This window comes from Dasypus novemcinctus, chromosome 7 (assembly GCF_030445035.2).
Source record: "Dasypus novemcinctus isolate mDasNov1 chromosome 7, mDasNov1.1.hap2, whole genome shotgun sequence".
NCBI lineage: Eukaryota > Metazoa > Chordata > Mammalia > Cingulata > Dasypodidae > Dasypus > Dasypus novemcinctus.
Genome location: NC_080679.1, coordinates 123975340 through 123988854, shown reverse-complemented (window position 1 = coordinate 123988854; position 13515 = coordinate 123975340). Strand labels below are relative to the sequence as shown.

The 13515-nt window shown below is 44.7% G+C and overlaps 1 long non-coding RNA gene and 1 pseudogene across 3 annotated transcripts in view; one reads left to right on the top strand and one right to left on the bottom strand.

The window, feature by feature from the left end:
* Window positions 1–7617, bottom strand: part of LOC101432199 (uncharacterized) — an 86315-nt gene extending 78698 nt beyond the window's left edge. For all 3 annotated transcript variants that reach the window (XR_009186626.2, XR_009186625.2, XR_009186628.2), the window contains exons 1-2: window positions 7358–7617; window positions 5712–5892 (exon numbers count right to left, since the gene is read on the bottom strand). This is a non-coding gene — a long non-coding RNA (uncharacterized lncRNA). The remainder of the gene's footprint in view (window positions 1–5711; window positions 5893–7357) is intronic.
* A 2411-nt stretch (window positions 7618–10028) lies between these two features.
* LOC111766792 (U6 spliceosomal RNA) lies at window positions 10029–10129 on the top strand (annotated as a pseudogene).
* The last annotated feature ends 3386 nt before the right edge of the window (window positions 10130–13515 follow it).

Below are 13515 nucleotides of genomic sequence, written 5' to 3'. Positions count from 1 at the left end.
TATTCACAATAAGTAAAAAGTAGAAACAACGCAAATGCCCATCAACTAACAAAAGGATAAATAAAATGTGGTATAGCCATACAGTGGGACATTGTTCAGTCATAAACAGGAATGATATACTGACACAACATGGATGAACCTTGAAAACATTAAGTGCAGTGAAAGAAGCTAGTCAAAAAGGACCATGTACTGTATGATTCCATTTACATGAATCCAGAATAGGCAAGTAGATTGGTGTTTGCCTGGGCCTGGAGGGGAGGGGAAAAGGACTAAAAGGAAATGAGGCTTAATTGCTAATGGAGCATCTTTTGGGGATGCTGAAAATGTTCTAAACTTAGATTGTGGTGATGGTTGCATACCTCTGAGAATATATTAAAAAGCATTGAATTGTACATATTAAATAAGTGAATTGTATAGTATGAGAATTATATTTCAATAAAGTTGTAAAAAAGGAATTGAATAAACAAGTAAAATATTTTACTTTAGATTTTGGCTTAAAAACAGTGAACAATTATAGAGAATGATTTTGGATCTATCCCATCAGAGGCAAGACACACCAAATCTAATAACTTGGAAAAGTAGGCTCCGAAATGTGTTATTAACACTGGATTTTGATTGCTGTGTTTAGAAATGAGTTCTTGGGGTTGATGAGTAAGGTTCTTACTCACAACTTAAGAATCTAACTCCTTTCCTGAGAGGAAATGCTTGACCTCCAGCAGGTTTCTCTCCTGATCTACTCTCATCACCCTCAAAAGTGTAAGAGACTCATGGAAGCTGTTCTCCTCTGTTCACAGCAGATCACCAGAGAGACCTACTTCCCTTTCTGAGGGCTTCACCATCTGTCAGCTACTACCATTGATTCTCTATACGCCAAACAGTTCAATACAATAATTGGGACTCTTTCTTAAAATGAGCATAAATTTGACATCTAAAAGTAGAGACTCTTGAAGTGGCTGGGACAGAGCTGGAAGCGCAACAGCACATTCAGAGCCAGGTGCTCAGAAGCCCCAGGTGATGAGAGTCCACCTCTACCCAACTCCAACACATGCTCAGAGGTACGTTTGGCTCAGATTTAGGACATAGTATGGAGAATTTTTGAGATGGCCTGCTATGAGTTGAGGAGATATTGGGGGAGGTCATTGAAGATGGAAGGCTTAAAAGTTTAGGTCCATTTTTGCATGGGGATTGGGACTCCGTAGTCATGTATGAGCCTAGACATCCAGGTTAATGAAGAGGGCCCAAGAAGGACAGACTTCAGTGTAACTCTGTGGTGGACTGCAGGCGCTAGAGGCTAGAGTTGCAGTGCAATCTTTCATCTTTCCCTCCTGGAGCCTGTTCAGTGGAGGGGAGCCCCACCAGCCAGACCCAGCCAGGCAGAGGGCAGCATCACTCTGTCTAGAAGGACTGGGGCATGGGCAACTGACCCAAGCCAGTTAAATGGAAGCCTCTGGAACCTCTTGGGAAAGAGACACATTTTCCTTGGGGTTGCAGCGCACACTGTTTGGAGGAAGGCAGCCCAAAGTTCAAATTCTGTCTTGTCACTTAGTAGCTGTGTGTCCTCAAACAATTAAACCTTTTGGCATCTCACTTTCTTCATCTATATAATGGGGGATAATAATGCAACCTCTACAGAATTATTACAAGGACAAAATTTAAAAATGTAACACACAAAGCACAATACCTGGCCCCCAAGAGCCACTCACTCAGTAATGACACCTATTTTGAAATAGGGATGGGAGGAGCCTTGTGGAAGGGGAGGCAAGGGAAAGTACTTGCCCAATGATACCGATAACATTTTAAAATTTCTCATCACAGAAAAACCTTATACCCACACTTGTGATGATTATACTTCTCTTAGATCAACCAGTCATATAAATGCGAACATTCGCATTGTTTCATTATGATTAATTCTCCCAATTAAAAAGTACCTACCAGAATCTATTAGTGATGGTTTTCTATTTGATAGCCTCCAAAATGGAATATGAAAGGTTTTGACTATACAACCTTATTAGTCAGAAGCATTGCATAACCTCTATAAAAAACGATGCAATAAGTAAATGATAAGACATGAGAAAATATTAAAGAAGACCCTATGAACATGGGCTCTTTCTAATTTGGGACATTTTAAGCATATGAAAGTTGCAGGCAGAGGATACAGCTGTCAACAAGATGAATAATCTGTTCCAAGTTAACCCACTGCCTTTTCCAATTTTTAAACATCACTCACAAGAGTTTAGCATCACAATACAAATTCATATGTTATTATCTGTCAAAATAATTTTCAAAAAACAGATAACAATTTTCTCTTCATACATCTTCTACAAATCTGTGTAATAAAACACCAGCTCTTAAAGAACAGAACCCTTCTCACTGAGTGATTAAGGAATGACTACCCAGTTCAAAGTACCCAAATACCAAGTGTGTCATTATATTACCTTGTATTTGAAATTTTTATTATTTGACTTCCTCTGAATAGAATTACAATGTGATATACAATCATCTTAAAGCTTTGAATAATTATCATGCTGATCAGGAAAGTCTCAGTTTTAGTTGTAATGTCAACTTTTTTTCCCCCAGTTTTGAGAGCACAGTGACAACTGAGCTCACAAAAGCTGTGCCGGGTACATAACTTTCCCAGCTCTTTATTTAGGCAGGAACTGAGCCAAGCCCATTACACAATGAATTGTTTCCTTTTCTTAAGAGCTTTGTGCCAGGCAGTACTGTGTCCCCATTTACATAGAGCCCTCATTCCTACCCCATGAGGTAGGTGTTATTTCTGCTTACAGAGGAGGAAGCTGAGACCTTACTAAGTTGTCCAGGATTGGTAGTTAAAATCAAGCCCAGGTCCATCTGATTTCCCACCACTATTCTAAACTGCCTCCCGCAATAAGATTGTGGGGTCTGCTTTCTCACAAATACTAGCCTTCAAGCTCTGAATACATCCAAATCATGTGAGTCACAGACACCCTCACCTGCTCTTTACCCCATCATGACTCTAGTATCAGTCAGAGGTGGATGGGAAACTGGGTACTTTTGTTGCTCCCCAGGTGAGATAGCATTGTCATCAGCCTTGGGCCCAACTGAAGAGCTGGAATGGGGCAAGGATGGCAGGTAAGGTGAAATAAAGACTCTGAGGTTACTATTCAGTGAATTCTAAGCACTGAAATTGCCAGTGTTTCATGCTGAATGCTTGTTTTTTGCTTTTGTTTGTTTGTTTAGGGCCACAAAGTAGATGTAAATGTGGTCTTTTCCTGCTAATGGCAAGAAATTGTAATATGTACTAATTTGTTCTACAAGTGGCAAAAGAGCCACACCAACACATCACTTTTCCAAAACTAGGATGGGCTCTGAAGGAGTGAGGGCCACTGAGCTTGATGGGAAAGAGCCTAAAGGCTCAAACGCCTGCTCTCCTGTTCAGGGGCTGACTGGTTGCATCCCGTCAAGGAATTCAGTTGATTTCTCTGGGTTTCAGCTTCTCCACCAGTAGAATGGATATAGAAAGAACCTCAGGAGGTTGCTGTGTGATTTAATAACATAGGCAAACTGATCAGCTTTTCATGTCATAGCTACAGGATTTACCAGGTTTCCCAGGCTAAGGGATCACATGAAAAAAACAAGAAAGTATAAAATCCACATGGACTCGAAGGAGCAGGGAGTAATATGAGGTGGCTGGAGCTGGGGACCAGTGGAGAGTCAGTGAGGGGACACTGCAGGATCAGACAGCAAAGGGGTCCAGAGGCCAGGTGAAGGAAGAGTACTAGAGCACACAGGGCTAAGATTCACGCAGGATTTGAAAAACGAAGCTGACTGTAAGAGTACGGAAAACGGTGGAGAATGTCGCCCGAGAGACCTGCAGCAGGGGATGGGAAGGAAAGAAATTTGAGGAAGTGGAACCCACACAACTTGATAGCTAATTTACACCACAAAAATAGACTGGTTATACCAGGGGCAGGATGAACAGTGGGGAATGGGGAGTTAATGCTTAATGGATACCAAATTTCTGTTTGGGTTGATGGAATAGTTTTGGTAATGCAAGGTCAGGATAGTACCACATCGCCATGAATGTAATTAAGCACTATCAAATTGAATATCTAAATTGGTTAAAATGTGTTACCACAATAAAATATATATTTTTAATTTATTGGTTAAGAGAGGGAATATTTAGAATTCTTAAGACTGAGGAATGAACAATCAACTAGAGTAGACTTACTGGTTATTCTACTATAGACTTACTGTGATTCTAGCAATGGAAAAACTTTTATCATTGATGTGGAGGCAGTGGCCACTGGAGGTTCTGAGGGGAGGGAGAGGGAAAAATAGGTGTAATATGGGGGGATTTTGGGGACTTAGGAATTGTCCTGAATGACACTGCAATGACAGATGCAGGCCAGTATATATCTTCTCATAACTTACAAAATCACACAGGAGAGAGTGTAAACTACAATGTAAAATATAATACACGCTCAGTGGCAATGCTCCAAAATGGCTAAAACAAATGTACCACAGTAATGAAGGATGTTATTAATGTGGGAAAATGTGGGAAGGGTAGAGAGGGGGGCATATGGGAATCCCCTATATTTTTTATGTAAAGTTTGTATAATCTAAGTATCTTTAAAAAATAAAAAGTATATATTTAAAAACCTATTAAAAAGAGAGAATATTCCTGATTTAAATAGTGCGGTCACCCCTCGGGCTGAAGTGTGGTTTGCTGGCCTGGCAGGGGAGCAGCCGCGGCAGGCCAAGCCGCTGCCCCCATAATAGGGTGGCTGGTCGGACTCACCGCCACCCCTGAAAGGAGCTCGGCATGGGCGCAGAGTGCCCTCGGGTCTCCCCTTCTCGGCAGCCATGCTTCCGCGGCCGCCCCTCCTCCCGGATGGCGCCACACACGATGCCTTATGAGGCAACACCCTTCTTCTTCTTTCTCCCTGCGCAGGCGCAGGGCGGAAAATTCCAGTCTGCCCTTCCCCCCCCCCCCACAGCAGCAACAGCCAGGCGTGGGTGGAAAAATCCAGTCTGCCCTCTTCCCTTCCCCCGACAGCAGCAACAGCCAGGCGTGGGCGGGAAACTCAAGTCTGCCCTCCACCCCAGCAACAGAAGCCACCAATCCCTAAACCCTGCCCCTTCCCCCAGCAACAGCAACAGCCAATCCCTAACCACCACCCCTCCCCCGTCCAGTACCGCCCACTGACCTTTCTCCGGCAACCAATCAGAACAGGGCGTGGCTTCGGCCAATCAGCCTTCCCCAGCCCCTATATAACTGTTGCCTCTCCCTCAATAAAGTGGACTTGCCTGTTTACCTTGTCTCCACGGTAGTTCTTCTGCCGTGCGCCCTCCAGTCCTGAGAGCCCCCAACAAGGGCCTGGCCTCCCTTGTCCCCAGTTTGTCACCTGCTTCTCCGGGCGACCCCCTCATCGCCGGCTTCGCTGGGCGACCCCGTCAGCCGAACCACGCAACCCCTTGTGAGACCGATCCCTCGTCTGCTGCCGGACCGACCCCTCGTCCAGAGCTGGACTGACCCATCGTCCGCAGCCAGACCCCACCTCTACCGACCGAGCAAGCCGCCACAAAATAGAACCATTGTTCTTAATAAAAACTATTATGGGCCTATAAAAAATAGATGAATCAGCAGCAAAACTTCTATTATGCTTTCTGGACTTTGGATGCTCTGGCAAAATGGACGTTAGAGAGGAAATCTTTTTCTAGTCACTTACTTGATTCTAGGAGGTGATTAGGTACCTCTGTTCTTTTCTTGGGCTCCTCCACTAGGTTCTTCAAAAGGAGGGATGATACCTTGTTAAATGATTCTTCGGCATTCTTTGGTTCTCTGCTGGAGGGTTTCACCACAGCCATTTTATCACGAAAAGCAGTGTCTTCTTTTTTGAACCAAATGTTCTGGGGAGAATACAGTAGCAGCATAATCATCCATGAGAGACCAAGCGTATTTTTCTCCTTAATCCTTGACAAATGTACCTCTTGTCCCTGCTGTGGTTAACTGTGGTTCAAGACCCCTGCCTCTCTCCTCGCTGCCAGGCTCTGGGTTCCCACAAACAGGTGTCCCATTAGTCTCCTTATATCATATGTCACAACCCGATATCCTGCCATTGCCCCAAACCTTCCAAAGGGCCCTTAATGTTCCTCAGTAGCTTTCCCCAGAATGTCCTCCCTGATGAGATGCCACTTGAGCTGTCAGTGGGGCCCATGGAGGGAAAAGGAAAGGATCTCACAGTCAATTAAGTTTGGAAAATGTAGAAGTAAACAGGTCTTTTCCATTCTGGGATTTCTCCAAATCAGTCTCTTGGATATATGGGACCAAGGAACGCTTTAAACATTTAGGAGCCACCTTCCTGGGCCCCTCTCCCAACAGCGGGCACTGCGGGGTGGACGAATCCACAGTCCAGCCAGGTTCCTGTCCCTCCTCCATGCCTCAAGCGCCTTTCCTAGGAGCCCCGTGGGCCCTGCTGCATGCTGTACCCTTTGCCAGATCTGCCTTCCCATAACATTCTCATCTTAACTTCCACCTACTTCATAAGGCCCACCCTATCCCCACATCCTTCCAAGTTCTTTGGCAGCTACTGCCTCTGCTATTCGGTTGGCATTTAACAATTGACTGCCTTGTGATAGCACTTTACAAATTCCACACTTCTTTATATCTTGGGGCCCTTTCACAGGCTGTGCAGCTGCTCTGGGAAGCCCCCCAAAAGTCACTGTAAAATCACCTGGGGTCTTTATGTGTGTTTTAGAAGGCCCATTGCTGTAAATTACTAAAGGAGTCCCTGGCCAAGATATTTTCGAGCCTCTTTTCTATAGCATCATGCAAAAGACAGCGAATATACAGGAGGTGCTTGGCACTGCCTTTCTGGAAGAAGGAGTTCCTCCTTTCACCCACTTCCACCCCCTCTTCCCAGTAGCCGCCAAGATGGGCGGTTCCCCAGCAAGGCCTCTCCCGACCTCATTTCCCTCCTCTAAATCCACACTCCCTCCCCATCTCCTCCCGGACCCCACTCCTTCCCCGCCAGTAGCCCCAGGGAGGCTCCAGAGCTCCACGTTTCCCCACACCTCCCATTCTGGCGGCCCATCCCTAGGGAGAGCCTGTAGCGGCCGGCCTGTCCTCTCGCTCCATCCTCTGGGCTGGACCCTCTCACCCCGGCCAAACGCCTGCTCCCCTCGGCGCCCCCGCACCGCCCCCTGCTAGGAGTACGGGAAGACCCCAGGGCCGCCCCACCCCTCCTCCTGCAGCCCTGCCGGCCCGCCTCTCCCGACCCGGTGACTCGAGGCTGGACTCCGCCGGGGGCTCAGACCGCCTCAGCGCTCCGCCTGCCCCCAGCCCGCCCCGGCGCCAGCACCCGGCCGCTCCCACCCGAGAGGGTTCAGCCGAAGGATCTGCCCCGCGGCGGCCGCGCTCAGCCGTCGCCACCACAACGCCGACGCGCTCCGAGCCCGCGACCGGAAGCGACCGGCCTCCCGAGGGGGCGGGGGAGGCGGCGGCCCCGGCCCGAGGGACGGGGGCTGGGGGCTATTTTGTGGGGCTCGGAGCAGTCTTGGGGTGTGAAGGAGGAACTGACAGCCGACTGAGAAACGGCAGCGAGCGGGCTCCTGAGGGGGAAGGGGAAGGCGCGGCCTCCGCCGACAGGCAGGCGGGAGAGCAGCCCTGGGGCAAGGGGCGGTGTCTCAGGGCGGGGTCTCAGGGCGGGGCCTCCGAGCGCCCGGGGTGGCGCTTCCGCCTCAGGCTTTCAGTCACCGCCGCATACCCTCTTTTTTGTATTTTTTTGTTGTTTTACATTTTCTGTTGTTATAAATTTCCAATATATGCAAAGGTAGGCAGAATGGTTTATTGAACCTTCAATACCCAGCTGCAGCAAGGATCCCAAGCGGCCAATCTATGCCTCCCCCACTGCCTGCATTATTTTGACGCAAATCCCTAACATCATTAAATCCATAAATATTTCAGAATGCACATCCGAAAAGTAAAAACTCCTTTAACATAACCACCATACTAACACCTAAAAAATTGTGATAACTTTTTAACGTTTCCAAATATTCAATAGTCGATTGCCTCATAAATGGCAAGATATTTTTTAAGAGTTTGCCAGTTGGAATCAGAATTCAAACAAAATCCACACATTGCGATAGATTGGCATGTTTTTTAAGTCTTTTAATCTATGCCTACCTCCTCCACCTCTCTTTCTTCTTTGCAATTTATTGCTTGAAGAAACTCTGTCCTTGATTCTGATATTTAGGGGGTATATGCCATGAAACCAGGTCAGCACTTCTGACCTCCTGACCTCCTCCTGCCCTTCATCCATGGACATTCTTCTCTACACAGACTGCTCAGGCTTCTCTTTTCCCAGGAGCTGTCCTTGTCTCTCTCTCCTTTAAAACTTGACACTTGCTTTATACTATTTATGGCTTCGCGTTAATAGGAGACTAGAGGGGGAGTCTATCCGGGTTCCTGCCTTTTCCACATTCACATCACATATTGTTCTGTATGTGTCTTTTTTTCCCCTTCACCTGGAACGTTCATTTTTCCCATCCCGGCCCCACCATCATCACTTGTTTAAAATCTCCCCATCCTAAAGGATAGCAGTGCAGCATCTTCGTGCAGTCTGCCCATGTCATCCCAACCCTCCAGGCTAGAAAGTCTCTCTCCACTGAACATCCATAATACTTTATTTGGTCATCTTTTCTCCTCTCACTATATGCTGAACCCATCATTATTTATGTACGGTCTTAAACAACAGAATCCTTAGAAGAAGGTAACTGTGCCTTATCTTTGGATCTCCCACTGCTTTTAACCCAGTTTTTTATTCATAATCATTACTCAGTAACTGTTGGCCAGCTAGGTGGAAAATTCACTTGCTTTAGTTTTATATGTATTGTTGCCTCAACAAGATTGTAGATTTCAGGAGAACAGGTACCACCTCTCCTATAGCCCCAGACCTTCCCACCCCAGCTAAAAGCATGGAATGCTTGGTTCCAGACCATTGTTAATAGGTGTTGGGCTACTCTTTTTATTATGTGCTTACTTTTTTTCTTAGAAAATTGCAAAATTCTTTTCATTATAGACGATATGTAGGACTCTGTACAATCAACAAACAGCACATTAGAGTGTACTGGACACTGCTGGTTGCCCATTCTCATTTTCTTTCTATGCTCAGGTCTTTCCTCATACCCCAGTTCCAGCAGCAGATCTGGACCAGTCTAGGCCAATCATGGCATTCCTGCTCCCATCCCCTTGATTTGGATTAGGGGTGGGTGTGTAACCCAATTCCAGTCATTGGAGACATTAAACGAAAGAATCTGGGGAACCTCTGGAAACCATATCCTCTTTTCTAAGAAAGACAGAAAGATCCAGAATCTTCTCCCTTTGGATTTTGTAGTGTTAGAAGTGATTCCTGGAACAGAAGCAGCCATCAGAGGCCATGAAGGGCCCTAGTGTTAAGGTGAAGCTGGTAATAAGGACAGCAGAGCAGGGCGACAGGAGGGTGATCCCCAACCAGGATGACATCACTCCACCTCCTATCCTTTGTACCTGCATCCCATTATTTCATTCTTGCAACAGAAAGCAATCAGACATACTATGCCTTCTAAACACTCACTGCTCAAAATGTCAACTGTGACACAGTGCCCTGTCAGAAATGCAGACTCTCAGGCTACCTCAGACCTAATGAATCAGCATCTGCATTTTAACAAGGAGGTTCATTTTTTTTTCTTTCATGGTGAATTTTTCCCTTTATTAATATATCATGCCTTCTTCCAGTCATGTGATAGTTTTGCATTTAAAAATCTATTTTTGTTTGGTCTTTTTTTTTTTTCTTTTTTTTTTTTTTTATTGACTTTGTAATAATATTACATCAAAAATATGTATGTGAGGTCCCATTCAACCCCGCTCCCCCACCCCCCTTCTCCCCCCCCAACAACACTTGTTCCCATCATCATGACACATCCATTGGATTTGGTAAGTACATCTTTGGGCACCTCTGCACCTCATAGTCAATGGTAAGGAGGTTCATTTAAAGGTGCGTTAAGGAGCCAGCTTCAGCAGACACATACTAATGGAACTATACCAAGAAGAATAGCATGGCGCCTGCGCAAGGATGACACGCACATTCGTGAAGCGTTCCATATTTTTTCTTGTCAGTTTTTTATTGTTATTATTATTGAAATAATGAAAATGCTCTAGTAGTAATTGAAGTGATGAAGGCACAACTATGTGATTATACCCAATACCATTGATTATGCACGTTGGATGAATTGTATGCTTTATTAATAATGTATGAACAAAATTGATTTGTTAAAAAAAAAATGACAGAGCCAAAACTAAAAAAAGAAAAAGGTACATTAATGTTTGAGAAGGACTGAATGTATGCCCTACAATTATAGCTGTTTTAAGTTCTCACTGGTCACTAATCCTTTTTTGTGGTCCACAGTTAATTTCTAAGTTTCAAAAAATAACTTTTTTGGAATATGGGTAATATATTTATGTGGTTCAAAATTCAAAAAGCACAACATCTCCCTTCTATCTCTGTCTTTTAGCCATCTGTTTCCATTTTCCAGAGGCAATCAAGAGTGTCTCAGGTCTTATTTATCTTTCCAGGGATATATGTTATACATGTACATGCAACTATGTATATGCTTGTATGTGTAAGAAGTTCACCCCTTGTTTAAAAGCTCAAATACCTTAGTCTTCTAACCCTTCTTTTCTCCAATTAAAAATATATCTGGGTAGGGAGCAGATGTAGCTCAAGTGGTTGAGTGCCTGCTTCCCATGTAAGAGATCCCAGGTTCAGTCCCCAGTACTTAAATATATCTGTTTGATTCCATTTCTGTACATGAAGTTGCTCCTCATTCCCTTTGTGGTGACATAACATTCCATAATTTATTTAACCAATTTCCTGTTATTGAATATTTAGGTTGTTTCTGATCTTTTCCTATTATTTATGCAAATTTTTAAAATATTATTATACAAATTCCCACACCATTTCTACAAACCTAGGCATACATCATCAGTTCATATACATGTGACGAGGGTATCTATAGGAAAAGTCCCCAAAGTATAGTCACTAGGTCAAAGGTTCTGTGTGTCTCTAATATGGGTAACTATTGCCAAGTTGCTGTCCATGGGCATAAATTTATACACCTACCTATAGTGCATGAGAATGCTTGTTTCTCTACAGTCTCACTGAGTATATTATAAAACTTTGATAAGTAAAATACAGTGCTTCTGTGTGGTTTTATTTTGCATTTCTCTAATGATGAAGGAGGGTTCTCATGTTTGAAATGTTTTCAAATGGCTAGGAGACATATTCTGTAAAATTGTGTCCCTTATCCACCTCCCCATTGGGTTCTTGTTTTTACTGAGTTGTTGGAGCTCTTTATGTTAGGAAGATTGGTCTTTTGTTCTGTGATATGTGTTGCGAATTTTTTCCCAGCTTGTCATTTTTCATTCTATTTTTCTGGCTTTTGCCTTGCAGAAATTGTCTTTAAAAATGTTTCTGTTGTGTCCATTATCTATTCCACTAGAACTAATTACTCCAAGACTTACTAGGTTAAACAACTATGTTGTCTATTATTTCTCACAGTTTCTGTGAGACAGGAATTCAGACAGCCCACCCCAGAGATGGCTTGTGCATGCTCCATGATGTCGGGGAGGACCAGAAAGCTGGCTGATGGAATTATCTGAAGGCATCATCTGGTGGCTGATGCGAAAGTTATTCGCTGAGAGCCTGGGTGAGGCTATTGGCCAAAATATCCACACGTGACCAACTCCCTGTGGCCTGCCATCCTCACAGCATGGTGCCTGCCTTCCAGGAGACAAGCTGGAGCACATTTCTTTTTAGGACTTAGCCTTGGAAGTCATTTGGCATCATTTCCCCTTGTTCTGTTGGTTGAGGCTATTACAAAAGTCCCTCCAGGTTCACCTGGAAGGAACTGACTCCACCTTTTGATGGGAAAGGGCCATCACCTCTTAATCCTTTGGCATTAACAGTGGAACTCACAAAGCAGGGCAGAGACAAAACACAGGTTGAGCCCTGCCCAAGTCCACCTGGAAGTATGCCCTGACTTCTCTGTTATAGGAGCCAGTATATATCTGTATTTCTGTGTAAGCCAGTTGGAGCTGGTTTGCTTAGTACTTGCAGCCAAATACATCTTAATTTCTATATTCACACAATTTAATCACACTGAATTATCTCTAAATTCATGGCAATGCTAAAAGATGGGTTTAACTTTTTCCATTATATAGGTGAGAAAACTGAGGCTCAAAGGGGTAAAATAACTTGCCCAAGGTCCTGTGGCTCATTGATGACTGAGTCAGGATTTGAGCCCAGCTTTGTCTGTTGCCAACACTCTTTTCCTTAGGCAGATTCTCTTATCAGGAAAAGTGGGGACCCGCTGGGAAGCTGGGGGAAGCCAGGAGAAGCCTGATTTCCTTTGCTCCACCCAGTGAAGATAAGCCCCTGGGAGTGCTGGCAACATTGTTTTTCACAGGTGCCTTTATTTGTTCTTTTTTATTTGTTCTGTTTAACTATAATATTTTACATAAATATTCAAAAGGAAGCTGGCAAATGGAGGAGGAAAAGAAAAGAAAAGGAAAAACTGCCTTCCTGAGAAAGCCAGTCCATATTTCCAGTGTGTAAACAGTGTTCCTGGACCATAAAAACCTCATTAAAATGTCAGTGTTACACCTTTGTGCTTGGGGACTGGCTAGGAAATCACACTTGCCCATTATTTATGGCTCATCAATATTGCATTAGCTCAGTTCCTAGGAAAAGCTCACATTCAGGAGAGGACAGACATCTTTCTTTGGTTTATTCAGCACCTGGAGGAGCAGAGCAAGTTTATTTCACTGTGCAGTCATTTGGTTGAAGGGCTTAGACTCAGACACCCGAAGCAGCCAATTCCTTACCCCTCCCCAGTGCTCTCCCTCTACCAGCAAACCAGCCCCTTCAGCTCAATCATCGCTTCCCCAGGGAAGACTAAGTGCATGTCAGGACTATTTCGGTTGCCATTGACAGAAACATGATTCAAACTGACTTAAGGTTTAAAAAACATCTATCTAATCTGTTATCTAGATGAGAGAGAGAGACTGTGAGACTGGCTTGCAGTTACAGCACTAGATAGGTGTCAGAGGATTTCATCTCTCCCCATATCTTGTTCCTCTCCACGCACACTGTCTTCATTCTCAGCCAGGATCTTCCAAGTTGTGAAAGACTGCCATCTTGCTCCTAGCTCAAGGATACTCCTGCTAGGTTCTGTTGGAGCCATTCCTATCAGTCCACCTTGAGGCATGTGCCCATCCCTGAGCCAACCACTGGGGTTAGCTGGGAGGAGGGCATGACTCTCTCTGCCAGGTCTGGGTCATGTGCTCACCCCTGCGGTTGCTGTTGGCAAAAGCCCCACCCAAATCACCTGGTCTGAGAGTGGTGGAGGGGAGCGCTTATATGGAAGAAGGGGACATTGAGGCTGGACAGGCAAAAGCAACACATGTCTATTAGGCTGAACCTTATAAAAGGGTTG